This window comes from Sapajus apella, unplaced genomic scaffold (genome assembly GCF_009761245.1).
Source record: "Sapajus apella isolate SASKATOON/1434 unplaced genomic scaffold, GSC_monkey_1.0 scaffold65, whole genome shotgun sequence".
NCBI classification, from domain to species: Eukaryota; Metazoa; Chordata; class Mammalia; order Primates; family Cebidae; genus Sapajus; species Sapajus apella.
This window is the reverse complement of record NW_022437005.1, coordinates 8,720,864-8,739,366: the sequence shown is the minus strand read 5'-3', so window position 1 is coordinate 8,739,366 and position 18,503 is coordinate 8,720,864.

Genomic DNA, 18,503 nt, shown 5'->3' with positions numbered 1-18,503 from the left:
GATGTTTATTGAAAAAGCAATTGGATTTTTTGAAATTTTTGAAAATGTCTCATCACTTTTTTCACTCAATATCTTTAAAATGCTTGCATCATGATTACTAGGTAGATGTTAACTTGTTTTTTGTACCTGATAGAAAACTTAAAGCATAAATAAGCTCTCCAGCAAGCCATTGAGAGGAAGCATTACGACGCCCCCCTTCTTCGTCTCTGAAGCCTGTGGTCTAGAACACCAACAGCAGGCAATCCTGAACCACATAAATCTCATCAGCACTGGCTTTGGTAAAGAGCTTGCTGCTGGACCAACTCTGAGTTCCAGAAAGTCATCTGGCTCATGGCCACTCCTACCTTGTTGTCTTGTTGTCTCCCCTATCAAGACAGAAAATGGTAATAATCAGGTAGCAGCAGCAACAAATCTTGGCTCAGCAGAGCTAGGAAGAGAGAGCAGGAAGAGAGGGGTCCCGGATGCTGACAATAATATAAGGAAGTGAAAGAGGAAAGATAGGACAGCCAGTGGTCAACTGAGCCGAATCCCATGCTGAAATTCTGGGAAGTGTTTGAAATTTATTCTCTCTCCAGGTGAGGGAGCTGAGGTATGTATACCTCAGCGCCTTTCTGTCATGACAGAGGCTGCTGTGGGTGGGAACGGGAGTGGAGCTGCTACATCCCAGCACTTCCAGCTTGCCGTATCTCGATCCGGCAGTGAGAGAAAGCTCCAGGCGAAGCAAGGAGCTGCTGGCGGTTTCAGATTGCAACTGAGTGCCCTGAAAAGGTCAATGCTGATGGGTTATGAGTAGGCCCTTGGCAGTGTTTGCTACAGGAGGCTTTGAGACAGTCGTCACTGATGTCCAGGCTTTTCTTCAGAATCCTCCAGCCACCCTGAACTTGGGGAAAGTGTCAGAGTTTACATGTAACTCTTCTATTCCTACTGATCTTATCTCTCTTGTATTGGTAAAGAGACATCACTCTTGCTCATTCAACTTTTTTTCTGAATAAGTAGGCATTGTTTCTGGTTCCAGTTTAAATGGATTACTCAAAGAATAGTGGCTCTGACTTTGCCAGCCATTGTAAGACCTCACTATAGACTGGTTCCTAAGTGACACTCTAAGTTCTGTCAGCCCCACCCTTTACCCCGATTCGCATTAATATGAGTGTTGCAGAGGTGGCAGTGTTACAGCGTGGTCCTGGTTTCAGGCTGACCTTTGGGGATGTGGCCCCGCATTCCTCTGCATGTCTTGGCTTAGCCTAGCGTCCCAGTCTGGGCACTAGGCTCACTGGAAAACCCAAACCCTTTTAGGATTAAACACAAAGTAGGGGGCCAAACCAAATAAATATTCATGAGACCAGGCTTTAAGAGCAGAAGTATTTTATTGGGATGGGCCAAGAAAAAAAAAGTAAGGCCTTTTTACATTTTTCTCATCTTGAGTCTGAGGTCACTCTGTGATGTGGCTCGTGGCTGACACGGGTCCACGGTCCCTCCAGGACCGCACCTCAGTTTGACTGCATAGTCTTACATATGCCAAGAAAGTCTGATAAATTAGAAACAGAAGTTAAGTGACTGCAGAAAGAGTCTAGAGAAAACTGCTCTCCACTCGTCCTGCCCTCTATCTCTGGGCTTCCAGAGGCCTTAAACTAAAGAAGACAGCCAATGAGTCAGAGACAGACAAGTACAGGAGAAAAATCAGATATTTTGTACAAAAAGAGCAAGAGACAAAGAAGTTACTCAGTGCCACGATTAGCCCCTCATTTGTGAATTCTTTGGGGCAGTGGTCCTGATCCAGCAGCATCAGCCTCATCTGGGGGTTTCTTCAAAATGCACATTCTTAGGTTCCAGCCCAGACCTACTGAGCAGAAACTCTGGGGATGAAGCACAGGAATTTACATGCTAACAAGCCCCCCAGGAGATCTCATGCCTGTTGGGGCTTGAGAATCACTGCTTCAGTCAGAGAAGACAAGCGATCAAATAAAATCATAGTTAAATATTGTAGCTAGAGATATAATTATATAAATTAACAAGTAAAGCTCATCTATAGTATCGAAACGGTCCTTCTAAATTAATTCCTTTGTTTTCAAAGATCTGAGTTATATTCAGGTAATACAAACCAGACATGGCTCAACCCAGATGGACCAAATTAATCCCCCAGAAGTTTGGGCAGGGTTTATTCTGGAGAAGTCAGCCATAGTCACCCATTATTATACCAGTGGGGCCACAGTAACAGTGCTCCCCGTTGCAGGATGAGAACACACAGCTTTCTTGTAATACATTCATACGGGAAACTGGTGCCCAGAAGAGATCTTTCCTAGTAACTAAATGGAATTTTATTAAGACAAGCCATTAGCCTAAATGAAGATTACACATTGATGGGCAATACCTAGTTCAGTGGAAACTTCTGAAAGCAGGGGCGCCACCTGCTTTTTAGGGACTGCTTCCGCACCTGGTTGCAGATTAATCAGTTATTGATGCCATTATGATTTGTGTGGAAAGCTACAAAGGTACAAAGGGGAAGCCCCCAGTCTCTGGGATGGTATAGCTAATACAGTTTTTCAAAATGCGATACACTGCATGATACTATAGTGATGGATACATATCACTGTACATTTGCCCAGACCCATAGAATGTACGACACCAAGAATGAATCCTAATATGAACTGTGGAGGACAATGAGGTGTCAATGTAGGCTCATACACTGTGACAAATAAACTACTTTGGTCAGGGACATTGATAAGGGGGGGTTGCGCATGCGTGGGAGCAGAGTGGGTGGGAAATTTCTGTACCTTCCGTTCAGTTTTGCTATGAACTAAAACTCTAAACATATATGTTTTTTAACAGTGCAATTTGCAAATGAATCCACTGGATCCCACTACAGCGTGGATTCTGATTCAGTAGGTCTGGGATGGGTCTTGAAGTTCTGCGTTTATAACCAGCTCCCACGGGTACCGACGCTGCTGATCCACAGAGTGCACTTGGAGTATCAAGAATCTAATAGAAATATCTGGCTGATGCAGGCACAGACTGCTTCACTCTTCATCCTTGAATAAAATAGGATAAAATATGTGGTTTTTAGAAGCTTGGAAGTGAAAGTTTTAAACAATATAAGCCAAGCGCATGGTGCCTCCTTGTAGTTCCAGCTACTCAGGAGACTGAGGCGAGAAGATTGCTTGATTCCAGGAGCTTCAGGCTGTCATGCACTATGATCATACCTGTGAATAGCCACTGCACTCCAGCCTAGGCAACACAGCAAAACACCATCTCTTAAAAAACAAACATATATGTATGTGTTTGTTTTTATTCATATATATGTTTGTTTTTACAGATAATGTGTGCATATATGCACATATATATATACACATATGTACATATATATGTATATGTACATAAACACATACACAAATACACATATATACATATGTGTGTATTAGGTTGGTGCAAAAGTAATTGTGGTTTTTGCAATTAAAAGTAATAAGTAAGTTTTCTAAGGAAAACTGGAAACATTTGACTTTATTGAGGCAGAGGAGGAAAAAGGGCAATTAGTCAATAATATAATGATGCAGAACTGAATAGGCGATCGCTATAACTGAGGATTGAAAATCAGAGGCCTTCTTGGCGGCGGCGTCTCCATTTGTTGCCTGCCTTGGGCTTATTTGTTACTTATGACAGGACAGTGTCAAAGCAAGCTCTATGAACGTGCTTCTCTCAAATTCATTTTCATATCTTATGAGATATATTCTTTTATCAAATTATTGTGTCAAAGCTCATGACTTATTAGTATCTTCTTTATGAAGTTTTGCCAGACTTTAAGAATCCCAAAAGTTTAATTTTTCCATTTCATAATGTACTCAATCAGAATTTTGTTCTTAACCCTTTAATGTTAGCTTGCTTTCTGAAATAATGCCCCAGCCGCTCTCCTTCCTCCCACCACTCAGTCTACCCCCAAGCCCTCCTGCAGCCACATAGAGTCTGGGGGCTTCAAAAATTGAACTATGGAGCTACGCTGGTCTCGTTTCTAATTTGATCTTTCTTTTAAATGGCTGCAGGATATTCAAAAAATGCTGAACTTCAACTACTATTCCTCTACTTGCTCCTCTGCACAATAAGGATAATGGTAGTTCCTACCTAACTACCTCTGTGTGGCAAGAGTACACACAGGTAAAGCACTTAGCACAAGTCAGGTACCTGGTAAGCATCCAATAAATTTAATATTACTGTTATCATCAACCATTCATCACAAAAGAGAGAAGGACAGCTACTCTTTAGCTACGGAGGAGATTGTTTTCAACTATATCTGGATGACAGAACTTTGTGACAGAAGTGGACATGGTAAGCAATCACCAAAATTCCTGCCCAAGTGACTACCGCCCTTGGTATGGATTATGACTGTTTAGCACGATCATCTGTTATCCTTTTTCCTTCTTTCTGTCCTGCAAGGCTGCTGACAGATTCACCAGATTTGCTCAGGGATTGTCAATCAAAGCTCACGAAACTACTAATCTATCAGTGCTCTGGTTGGATACTTTGAAATGGATGTGAGCACATGTGTAAGGCAGAGCTACGTTTGTAAACAGGTCATCTTGTAAATGTTAACATTTGCAGTTGAGGTTACAGCTCCCTTCACTCACGCTTCATTATAAGCACAGTTAAAATGTTTATTTCTCTTATTTGTGGTCTCTCGAGGCTATTTATATCAAATAGTATAATCCCCGACCAGAAAGATGGGCCTGCACACACGTAGTTTTGGCCCTCACGTTACGATTGATAATCTTCAAAATGTTTTGTGTAATAATTTCACAACAGCTCAGCTGAGATAAATTTTTTCTTTTGCATTGTTTATGAATAAATGGTTTGCCAAATGTGGGAGTAAAAAATGGATCCAAAACATTTTGAAAAATTATTTGTCAGTATTAATGAAACAACAAAAATTTGGGTGTTTCAACAAAAAAAAACACATATAAGAGGACTTATTTCAGCATTATTTGAAATAGCTACAAAGTTGAAAATACCCTAAAATTGATCAATAGTAAAATGAATAAAAATATTGTGCTATGGTAATAAAATTGAATAATACACAGCCATGAGCATAAATGAACTCCAGTTGCCTACAACTAAGTGAATGAAACTCACATCCTGTGGGTAAGAAGAGCCTTACGTGCAGGTTATGTGCTATATAAATAGCAAAACCTGTCCAGACATGATAAGTCAGGATGTTGGTTACTATTTGGAGGGCTCTGACTGCAAGGTAACAGGGTGAGGATGCTTCTAGGGGCTGATGAGATTATGTTTCTTAATTTAGGTGCTGGTTATGCAAGCGTATTCCAACTTGTGAAATTGCACTGAGCTGCAAAGTAGTGATTTGTGCACTTTTCCTTTAAAAATTCTACTTAAAAATTTCACTGATGGGCCTACTGGTATCATGGCCCCAGGGTTAACCTGGTTTTCCCTGCTGGTTGCACTATTTGACTGACCCAGCCACAGAGCTTTGCCCATCGTTCTTCATGGGTGTCAACATGTGGCCTTGACCTTTGACTATCTTCCATTCCCACCTAATCAGCTACCAGAAGTATCAAAGCAACTACCCAACAACGAAATAAGCAGGTAGTCTTTTTGGTATTAGAAAAATCTACAGGAGTAAAACTATTGCAAGATTTATAAATGATTTAATGGCTTTAAAATAGTTTTTTTGGTTTTGTTTTGTTTTGTCTACTTTTTGCAGTTTTCACCACCATTTTTCTGTTGGTATCTTGCAGACAGGATGAAATTGATGCAGCTGTCAGTCAAATGCTAATTGGCAAAATTGATGGGGCATTGTAAGAGATAAAATCAACATCCTTGGACAGCAGAGGAAAAAATGTTGGCTAGGAGGCAGGACTAAATTGCAGCTCCTTAAATTGCAGAGCAGAGTCACATCATGAACTTTTGCTCCAAGAACTACTGCAGGAAAATACCAGGAAAGACAAGAGAATCCACAGACCCTCTGTAGAAAGCAGATTACAGTACTTCTGCAGGACCATGGAGACAGCCCAAATACTATGGGTGCCCCAACTGCGAAAGTGGGAAAGGGGGATTGTCTACCCCTAAACACACACCCTCACTGGGAAACCTGAAGGGCCAGATCACAAGACAAAGGATTTGACCTTACCTGGAGCTGAGACAATTTAGAGAGGTGAGCAAAATACAGGGGTAGAGGAAGCATCAGGAAAAGCCCTGTGGGCTCTCTGGGTCTCCAGGGAAGCCATTTCTGATTTGTCTCACAGGGGTCCTTGGGGAAGGCTACCAGAGGAACTGGGAAAAGACCACAGGGAGAAGAAAACTGCCAGCTAAACTTGGTAACAATTCCAACCAAACATGAAGTTTCCTGGCCAGAACTTGGGGGTGGGCATGAATTTGGTGTGCAGAGTCAACAGGCAGGGAGGTGCAAAACCTTGTTTGCTTTCTCAGCTGGGAGGCTGGTAGCCTGGGGCAAGTTCGCAGCACTGCTCACCCACCACCTAGAAACAAACTCAGTGCTGTTGGCAGGGGCACAGTGGGAGTGAGACTGGCCTTTTGGGTTGTGTGGGAGTTGGATGAGGCCTGTGACTGCTGGCTTTCCCCCACTTTCCTGACAAGCTGCACGATACAGAAGAGGTAGCCATATCCTCCTGGGAACATAGCTCCATTGACCTAGGAACCACATCCCCATACCCCACAGCCATCACAGAAAGCCTCGCCCAAGGAGATTCTGAGCTCAGACTCACCTAACACTATTCAACCTAATGGTCCTTCCCTACCCACCCTGGTAGCTGAAGACAAAGGTCATATTCTCTTGGGCATTCTAGGGCCCTGTCCACTGCCTGATCCTCCCTATATAACCACAGCTGGTGCTCTCTTGAGAGTGACATCTCCTGGCAGGAGGCCAACCACCACAAAACTAGTGCATTAAACAGTTACAACTAAGGACCCTTAAAGAGTTCATTTCACTCCCCTTCCACCTCCACTGGGGCAGGTGCTAGAATCCATGTCTGAGACATGAAGATGGTTCACATCACAGGACTCTATGCAGACACCCCCCAGTACCAGTCCAGAGCCTGGCAGCCATGTAGAGTGGCTAGATCCAGAAGACAAATAACAATCACTGCAGTCAGTTCTCGGGAAGCCATATCCCTAGGAAAAGGGAGGAGTATTACATCAAGGGAGCACCCCGTGGAACAAAAGAATCTTAACAGCAGCCTTGAGTTCCAGATCTTCCCTCTGACATAGTCTACCCAAATGACAAGAAACCCAATGAGAATTGTTACAGGAAAACAATTCTGATAATATGACAAAATAAGGTTCTTTACCACCCCCCAAAAAATCACACTAGCTCACCAGCAATGGATCCAAACCAAGAAGAAATTCCTGAATTGCCAGAAAAACTGAGATCAATCAGATCAGAACTAAATAAAATTGGAACAAAAAAAAATACAAAAAATAGATGAAACTAAAAGTTGGTTCTTTGAAAAGATAAATAAAATTGATAGATCCTTAGTGAGATTAACCAAGAGAAGAAGACAGAAGATCCAAATAAGCTCAACTAGAAATAAAACGGGAAATATTAAACTGATACCACAGAAATACAGAAGATCATTCAAGGCTGCTATGAACACCTTTACACGCACAAACTAGAAAACCTAGAAGATATAGATAAATTTCTAAAAATACACAACCCTCCTATATTGTCAGAAAGAATTAGAAACCTTGAATAGACCAAAAACTAGCAGCGAGATTGAAATGCTAATAAAAAAATTACCAACAAAAAAAAAGTCCCGGACCAGATGGCTTCACAGCTGAATTCTACCAGACATTCAAAGAAGAAATGGTACCAATCCTATTGACACTATTCCACAAGACAGAGAAAGAAGGAATCCTCCCTAAATCATTCTATGAAGCCAGCATCACCCTAATACCAAAATCAGGAAAGGACGTAACCAAAACAGAAAACTTCAGACCACTATCCCTCATGAACATAGATGCAAATATCCTTAACAAAATACTGGCTAATCAAATTCAACAGCATATCAAAAAGATAATCTACCATAATCAAGTGGGTTTCATACTAGGGATGAAGGGGTGGTTTAACATAAATAACTCAAGAATGGAAAATCTAACATCACATGTTCTCAGTTCTAAGTGGGAGCTAAGCTATGAAGATGCAAAGGCATAAGAATGATACAATGGACTTTGGGGACTTGGGGGAAAGGGTCGAAGGAGTGCTGAGTGATAAAAGACTGCAAATTGTGTTCAGCGTATACTTCTTGGGTGCTGGGTGCACCAAAATCTCACAAATCACCGCTAAAGAGCTTACACCATTCTTAGCAAACTGACACAAGAACAGAAAATCAAATACCTCATGTTCTCACTCATAGGTGGGCGTTGAACAATGAGAACACATGGACACAGGGAAGGGAGCATCACACACTGGGGTCTGTGGGGGAAATAGGGGAGGGACAGTGGGGGGTGGGGAGTTGGAGAGGGATAACATGGGGAGAAATGCCAGATATAGGTGATGGGGAAGAAGGCAGCAAACCACACTGCCACGTGTGTACCTATGCAACAATCTTGCTTGTTCTTCACATGTACCCCCAAACCTAAAAAGCAATAATATATATATATATATATATATATGTACACGTAACATGTTTAATAATAAAGAGGAGAGTGATTTTTCCTTTAAAAAAAAAAAAGAGCTTACTCATGTAACCAAATGCTACCTGTTCCCCAAAAACTGTGGAAATAAAACATTTTTTAAAAACTGACAGCAGACATAAAAAGAAAAAAGAATCAACACCCTTGAGAAAGTTCTGTCCAAGCTCAACTAATCTTTGTTGTTGCTGCTATTTTTGCTATTGCTGTTGCTACTCAAATGCCTTCAAAACAGAAACACAAGTTTCTTTTAGCACATCCTTTTAGCAAGATCTTAAGCAAGACTGTCTGACATGCACAGTTTTTATGAGCAGTGACGGCTCACTCTCATCCAAATGCATTTTTTCTTAACATTTTGTTTTCTAGGTATTCTGAAGCATCCAACTGAGACGCCACAGGACATCCTTATCTTAGCTGAGTCAACAGTCTTGCTCCAGCATCTGTCATAGGATCCTGCTCTTCCTCTTTTCCTCCCTTTTTGTCAACATGTTTCATTTCCCTCAGGCTTATAACAGTCTTTCACTGCCCATCATCATTACATTGATAAATGGCAGCTAAGATTCGTGGACTTAGTCCAACGTGGCAGTATGAAAGAGGAAAGATGAGAGAACTTAAATATGAATCCATACCTGTGCACATCATAATCAACAGTCATTACAGCGGCGGGCATTTTCACCTATGCTATTTGCAATTTAATAGAAGACACTGCTTAGGGGATACAGGTCTATAATTTACCATTAAATCGTCATTCTATATATTAAATATATTTATCTTCCATTATCACTTGTTTTATCAAAATGTTTTCTGCATCATCCAGGCAATACATTCTAATGTCAGCTGCCAAACACGCCTACAAAAACCATCTAGAAGTAGACATTCTTACTAAAATTATTATCTATTCAACAAGTATTTATGAAGTACCTAGTATGTATCGGACACAATTCTATGTAAATACAACAAGGAAAAGTAAAAACACACACACACACTCACACATTATCACAAGATTCTAACACATTCTGTATAGGAATAACCTAAGACCCTCTTTCTGAGAAAGTTACATTTTAGACTAAATATGTGAGTCAGCAGAGAGGGAAGCTCATGGGTCACCTGTGTAGCCAGCTGGCCCAGGAAGGACAACTCTGGCAATCAGATTGGACCCAGATAGCACAATCAGAGACCTAGCATCTCTTGCCCTAAGAACTTGAAACAAAAGGAGACTGCCTCAAAATGCCGTGAAGGCTTTTGGACCTAATGACTGCCAAAGTCAGAAATATACACTGCTCAGAAGTGGAGAGAATTTGAGCAGCAGAAGCACTTGGCTGGAGAAAAAACATCAATTAATCTGTGGAAGCCTTCCTCGGCTAGAATGAGATAGCGTGAGCATCCATTCCCATGCTTTCTTTGTGGTCCAAGCACTGCTTGCAGAGGTGCACATGAATTAACTCTTCACAGCAGTTAAGTCTTCACAACACTAGTGTGGCAGCCGAGGAACATTTTGCAAGTGTTAAAAAAAATCACATGACCCTTAAAATTGTACATTCAAAAGAATGCTATTAGACAGGCCTTGTATTAGATGCTAGAATTGTGACTACTTACCGTTTATAAAAATATTTTCAGAGGAACTGATGACATTTTTATAAAATTAAATTTTAAATGTCAGCTTTATTTAAACAGTTTACAAGATTGTACAGGGCAAATCTATGATAATGGTGCTGACATGGTTGGCTAAAAAAAAAAAAAAAAAAGACGTAAGGCCATAAATTTGGCTGAAAACCAGAAGCATTCCTTGAGCCCTGCATGGCACATGTTTTGAATTTGTTACTATGAGACATGGCCTTAGCTGGGCCAATAGCAATGACAGTCTTTGGAATGATTCAAAATTGTATATGACATTTTCTGGACTTGCCCCAAAATGGAACATCTTGATGAGACACTATCAATTCTGACTTTATGACTTCTCTTGGTCACACAGTGAATGCTGGCTAAATGCTGATAAAGAAATCAAATTTAATTTAGACAAGATACAAAATGTATCAGAAGAGTTAAGTAAAATGTTAACATGCTCAAATAAATAGTGAATCATACTCTTTGGGAGAAAATCAAATTAATTTTGAATTTGCACTGTTCACATTGTTTTGTAGGAATTGTGGTTGCTATTAATGTTAGCAATAGCATTCATTAACCTTGGAAACAGATCCAAGTTTGGCTATTTCACTTTATAAAGCATTGATTTTTTAACTTTAGATAAAATGTGGGTTTTTTTAAAATCGAAAGTGTATGTGAACTATGTAAGAAAGAAATCTTCCAGGAAAAAAAATAAAGAAATTAGAATACAAAAAAACATTTCTATTATAAAAGGGAAAATTCAAATACAAATAATTCCAATATAAATACAGAGAGTATTTTATGGATACTACAGTGCTGCTTGAAGAGAGGTAAATCAATTAAACAAGAGATGATATTTTTGGTTTTCTTGATAATATCCTAGCACAGAAAAATTAAAATTAGAGAAGAATCTAAGAACTTTGAATCCAATATCTTTCTGAAGAAAGAATCCAATACCTTTTCTGCATGGATCCTGATATTGCTGTTAAAAAAGTGATAATTTTTATGTGTCATAACAATCTATATAATACAATTCAAATATTTTTATAATTTCTAATATAATAGCATATTATAATATAATATAATTTCTAAGATAATAGCATATTATAATAAGAGCAGGTATGACATAATTACAACATTTGAATGTGACATGCAAACTTCACCCTTCATTTCTTTTCTAAATTTCACTTAAAAAATTGTATTGAAAATTCATTTGCTTGGCCTTAGCAGAGGAAAATCTCTCAAAATTGAAATTAATTTTAGGAACCTGTTGAAGAACAGTGACTGGAGCAAGTTTACCAAGTAAGCATCATTTTCTATAAAACACAAATGATATAAAAATCTTGACTCTTAAAAAATAGAATTTGTGATTTTGCTGAAATGAAGGTAAGAAAATTTTAAGAAAAATACTTTGTAATTTATAAATTGTACATATGTTATTCATATGTTTTGATATTCTAAAAATCAAATATCAAAACATATGATAGGCTTACGCCTGTAATTCCAGCATTTTGGGAGGCTGAGGCAAGCAGATCACTTGAGGTCAGGAGTTCGAGACCAGCCTGGCCAACAAGGTGAAACCCAGTCTCTACTAAAAATACAAAAATTAGCCAGGTGTAGTGGCAAGCACCTGTAATCTCAGCTACTTGGGAGGCTAAGGTGGGAGAATCACTTGAGCCTGGGAGGGGGAGGTTGCAGTGAGCTGAGATCATACCACTACACTCCAGCCTGGGCAACAGAGCGAGACTCTGTCACACACACACACACAGAAACATATAATATAAAATATCAAAACATATCAATAAATGTTTTGATATTCTAAATATCACTGGCACGTGCACAGTAATAATTAAATTCAGTCATATTTGATATTTTGCTTTCCATCACATAAAAAAACCTTAGTTTGCACCCATTTTTCTATTTTATCATGATGAAGACAGAATATCTGTCAATGTAGAAGAATAGAATCTGTTTTATTTAACAGCTCACCAGCTTGATTTACAACTTTTAAATATTGTGCCCATGGGATGTGAACTTTTCCCCAGGCCTCACACATGACAGGGATGTGACTAGAAAACATCTAAGTACAGAACATAAAGTTCTTATACCTGGGACATTAATTCTTCACATTAGAGATGTAAGAAATAGTAAAGCAAGTATCTAGAGAGATTCGCAAACACAAGGGGACTGAGGTGAGAGGCAAAGTAAAAACTCTGTTTGAAAATCTTAAAGATGGTCTGGCAAAATTTTTCATTAAGCTACATCAGTCTTTGAAACAGCCCACCTCTTCAGCCTCTGATAAGTCTCCCAATTCCAGGTTTCCAATGCCCTTGTGCTGTCCCCACCTGCCCAGTCTCCCATTGGTAACATCCTCATGCCACAGCCTTCCCAGGCTCTTCCATGTTCTGTGTCCCCTCTTCTCCCTCTGCTGCTAGAACATGCTTGTCTTTGTCCAATTCCCTTAGACCCTCAGAGCTTCTGGATGTGGAGTTGACTCCTTAATGGGCAGGAAAGGTCTCCTCTCTGCATTTACCAACCCAGATAACCCTCCCTTACCACGTTCAGTTGGTATATTACCACTTTTTCAGAGGCCTTAACAGAAAGGAGTGATTAGTACAGCCTATTTCAGGCATTCCAAGCCATGGCTTTTCAGAGCTCCTGAGTATCCCTTGAGTAGCACATTAAGATGGGGCTGTTAGCCTGGATTCCTATCATTTTAGGTGCCTTTTGATTAGAAAGTAGAGATAAGGCCGGGCGCGGTGGCTCAAGCCTGTAATCCCAGCACTTTGGGAGGCCGAGGCGGGTGGATCACGAGGTCAAGAGATCGAGACCATCCTGGTCAACATGGTGAAACCCCGTCTCTACTAAAAATACAAAAAATCAGCTGGGCATGGCGGTGCATGCCTGTAATCCCAGCTACTCAGGAGGCTGAGGCAGGAGAATTGCCTGAACCCAGGAGGCGGAGGTTGCGGTGAGCCGAGATCGCGCCATTGCACTCCAGCCTGGGTAACAAGAGCGAAACTCCATCTCTCAAAAAAAAAAAAAAAAAAAAAAAGAAAGTAGAGATAAGATGAGCAGAAACCTCCAAGCAGAACAAATCATGTACACTGGAATTATACGTCTGGTGCACATTTGGGGAACGTGGGGAGAAAGCAGAGAAGGAAAAACAAGAGCAAGAAAAATGGGCCCTCCAGAAGCCCTGTGTCGTGGTGGCCCATCCTCGCTTATCTGATCTTCTGCTGTTTCTTCTCTCAGAAACCGACCGTCCTTCATCAAGAATTTTTGAAGCACACAGATTCAAAACGGGCACCATGCAAGGCTTGAGATTGGTTAAAAAACTTCAAAACCCATGAAATTGGACTGAGTTCTGAACTTTACAAAACATACATTCCTCCAGAAAGGTCCTTTGACTTAATTGCCAAGTATGCTGAGCTGTGCTAGAGTTCCCGGTCATTTACATCAAAGATCATGTAACTTTTGTTGTTTGCAAGAACGAAGTCCTAATTCATTTCATGTCTTTATATTTCACCCATTCTGTAGATAAGAAGATTTCCTTTTTCTTAGTTATTCCGTCCTGGTTTTCAGGACGCTCGTATTCTCAGAGCTCATTTCAAACATGCAGGGATGCAGTTATGAAATCATTACTGATCCTGGTGGTGTCCTTCCAACCGATGAACATGGTTCTTATTATCAATCTAAAATCACTGGCGAGCATCACTGTCACTGGAATAAAAATAACTTGGACTAAAAATGAGTATTCAGTAATGCAAAACTGTTAGTAAGGCTGTAGCCAGAAAGATCATAATTTCCCTTTGTTTCTGGATCAAACAGCCCAAATATCAGCATGTGAACATTTTTTGAAATGCATTGCAAGTTGTATAATTTCCTGCAGCTGCCTGCATATTAATGATAATGAATTTAGAGCAAATTTCTGAAATGTGACCTCTGTATAGTATTGACTTGAGGTGGTAAATTATCTTCATCTGAAAACAGTGCCATCCAAAGAAACACCATGCTGTGAGCATTTATACAACTGATAAGGATGTGTCCCTGAGTTATGCATTGGTGAAGTTCAAAGGCTTTGGAGCAGGATATTGAGCTGCATTTCCCTTTATTCAGCTTGTGATTGGAAGTATTCTTAGCGAATACTCTCCATGTAGTCCAAAAAAAAGGAAATGCATAAAAATCCTGCATCAAGGTGGGACGTGAACATTTGCATTCCAATGTCCAATAGCATTGCCAAGCACACTAATTGTGAGACTGAGGTTAGCTTTGAAATGGTCATCAGCCAATATAGCTTCACACAGAAGCTGAGAGAAACTTATTTTCAGGAAATTTAAGATCAACTCTTTAAGCATTATGCATTCCAGGACAAACATTTTGCCTGAGGTCAGTTGAAGAGAAAGGCATGCAAAGCACTCCCCCAAGTCTACTGGCCAAATGTCACTCAGAAATGAAGTTGCAGACCGAAGAAGAGAGGCCAGTTGGGGAAATGGGGAAAAAAAAAAAAAAAGGATTGGCAATGACAGTGCTTAGGAGCCTAGGAGGGAGGTTTGGGAAGGGCATACTTCAAGGGTTAGAGGATAAACCTGACCATGGTTGGAAATTTCTGCCTCGAAAAGAAAGCTCTCACCTATAATTTGAACTTTTGGGCATATGATGACCCTGTGTCCATCATATTTCCTTTTCTTAAAACCAATCTTTAGACCAAGTGCCATGGTTCACACCTATAATTCTACCACTTTGGGAGGCCAAGGCAGGAGAATCATTTTAGGCCAAGAGGTCAAGACCAGCCTGAGCAACATAGAAAGACTCTGTCTCTATAAAAAATATTTTAAATTAGCCAGGCATAGGGGCACATGCCTGTAGTCCCAGTTACTTCAGACGCTGAGGTGAGAGGCATGCTTGAAGCCAGGAGTTTGAGGCTGCAAGTGAGCTATGATCACAACACTGTACTCAATCTCTAGAATTTGATAGCAAAAATGTGCAGATGTCCATTTCATATACAGGAGACCATTTCATGTACAGCCCCAGAATCCCTTCCCATCAGAGCCCCTACAACCCTGTCACTTAAATGCTGCTTGAGTTCCTCCAAACTCTGAGGCACCCAGACTCCTATAACTGAACCACTGTGTGTGTGAAATAAAATAAATAAATAAATGATCAGGACCCTCACCTACATCCTTCTTGGACTTCCATCCTGGGATGCTAGTTCAAGGAACTTCCCAGTGTTGGAAGGTGCTCTGCCTCACACGGCTCTGAGTCTGCTCCCTAAGATTCTCACCTTCCTCAGGAGAGTGATTCTTTCCCATTCCTTCCCCCAGATCTAGAAATCTGCTCCCTATTTTCTGGGCAAATTGCCTGCTGAGGATATGTCTGCAAATTGATGTTCTCTCTGTTATTAAATGGGGAGATTGCGGTGACATAAACGAGTTCCTGTTGCCGGGAGACCTTTGTGCCTCGTAGCCAACAAAATCATATTTGCAATTTCTCTCCTCATCATCTAGTGATTCAGCTGAGTCGTGAATGGCTTGCAGCATAATGGTGCAGTGCTTGGGGTCGGGATGGGGTGGGGTCATCTCTAAAGGCAGAAGGCATGAATTCAAATCTAGACTCTAACATGCGTTAGCTCTGTGCACCATGGGCAAACACCTCCCCTCTAAGCCTGAGCTTCCTCCTCTGCAACATAAAGATCATAATAGATCCTTCCTCAGAAGGTCACTGTAGGGAATACAATGAATTAAAACACACAAAAGGCTTAGAGCAGTGCCTGGCATTCATATGCTCTCAGTAAATATTAACCAGTATTGTTATCATCTGTCTTTGCTACAATCCAGTGTGATCAAGGGATGTGGGGTATGGCTCCCCAAAAGAAAGATTGGGAAGCTAATGGGGGAAGTCAATCTGGGGGCCTGGCACAGACCATGCCTTCACTCAGTGGTGACTCTGGTTGCGATTGGCAAATCCCTCCCCTAATCACGTTACGTTGTGTTAGAGCCTAACTGGGGAAATGACTGACTTTGAATCTCCAATTGAGACCTGAAGTGTCATCTTTACGACTACTTCCACTTTACAGCAGTGATCACCTAACTTTATAAGAGACAGGCTAAGAATGTACCCAGGGCACCCAAAAATAACGGGCACCAATTTTTTTTAATGGAGGGAGAGGTGGAAGAAAGTTTAATTTCAATTAGCATATCCAGAAATTGACAATTAGAAAATACAGAAAGAAGACGTTTCAGTTCCCAAAAGTGCACACACTGACCATTGTTTCTTGGATTTGCATATCCCTTAGGGGCACTGATAGCTTTAGGAGGGTCTTGTGACAGATGCTACTGATGGCTACACTTGTCCCCTTGCCCTTCCCTCCAAGGTTCCTCACCTGACTTCCAGCCTCTGCCAGGACCTGCAATCATTCCTTGCCTGAAGGCTTTGCAGTCACCAATTGGGATAACCCCACAGATGGGATAACCCTGAGGCCCGTGGAGCTCCCCAAATGTGTTGAGCTCCAGCTGCTCGCTGGTGTAAGCAGCTTCCCTAGGCACCCCGATGGACTCCGTTTTCTTCCTGGCTCACGTTCTGACTCCTTGATGGAACTTTCTTCACAACCCAAATAAACTATGTGCACTCAAATTCTTGTCACAGGGTTTTCTTCTGGGGGATTCCAAACTACGACGAATTTTGAGCCCACCCTGATCTTTGTGGACACCCTTTGCTCCATCTCCAGCCTTTTGGGTTAACACAGATGTAGGCCCTGCCCTCTCTGGCTGAGGACACCAATCTCCACTACGTTCATTTACTCCTGGCTGATGTTATCCACCAGCTGCCTACCATGGGGTGTTCACCACCCAGGGGCACTTAGTTCACATTCCCCTGATGGCTCTTGGCACCTCCAATATTTACTTTCATTTGTATTTCAGAAGCAACAAAGTCTTTGTACTGAGTTCAGGGGCCCAGAATGGACTGATGGCATACCCACAAGTGGTGCATTAGGAAGGATATGGAACGTGTGTATTCACAGGATCCACAGCCATGTAGTCCAGTGCTTGCCTGTCACAGATTTGTCATCTCTAAATTACTCAACTGGCAGCCACAGAGGCATGGGTGATGCCTGCTTTTACTTAAGTTCAAGAGAGAAATGTAAGCACATCTGTTAAGAGTTCTCGTACCAGTTTGCAGTGGAATTGAGTTCCCTTGGTAGGCCAGGTACCATTGTCTCTCAGAACAATGTAATTCATGTGAATTCATATGCCTAACAATTTTATACCTGAAATAGCTGAATTGAGTCAACAACTATTTATTTCCCTAGGGGATTCTTTGAAATTATGTGCTCATTAATTCTAATGTGAAATATCTTAAATAATCTACATATTTAAGGCCATTTGTGTGTTTTTAATTTTTAAAAAACCTTGCATTTCACTGGGTGGGTTCGGCACTTTGGAGATGTCTTCATAAAAACTAACATAGTGCTTCACAGAGGGTTCCTCTAAGGAACCCCGATGAGGAAAGGAGAATAATTACCCAACATTTTTGGAGCCCAGACTGAAGCTACCCACTCAGCTAAAATGTTGACATTTACAGATATTGATCGACTTACCACCTATGCAACTTACGACCATTCGACTTTACGACCACAATCGCTAGCCGCGACTGCTCCGCGTCTGGCAGCGCAAACGTTGCCCAGCTGGGCGTACGACAGTGCGGACCAGCTTCTGGCAGCACTACCATCTCCACGTGCACGATTTCAACTGCACATATAGCCTACTCAACTTACGACCAAATCGTGTTACGACCGGTCAGCGGTCCCAACCGTGGTCGTAAGTCGAGCACTAGATGTATTTGAATCTAATGTCTCTTAGGGATACCTGCAAATTTCACTATTTACTTCATTATACATTCCCCTATTCATGTTAATATAAAATTATGTTTTGCATTACCTTTAAAGAAGTCGACATTCCAAAATTCCATGGAACTTGCTAGACTCTGTTTCATCTCTAGAAACCTCAAGAGAGTTTTCAGTGATCACACACAAGCTGCCTAATCATGTTCTCTTTGTTTCTCTCTTTGGGGCCCGCACAGGATTTTTGAATGATTTAAATTAGATAATAACAACTGAGCAATTGAGAACTTTTATGTAAAAAGGTACAGTTTCTGTTTGGTTTTGTCTGTTTGTCTTATTTTGTTTTGTTTTGTTGAAAATCAGAAGATTACCTGGAATTGAATAAGTGTTATTGCCTTTTACTGGCATT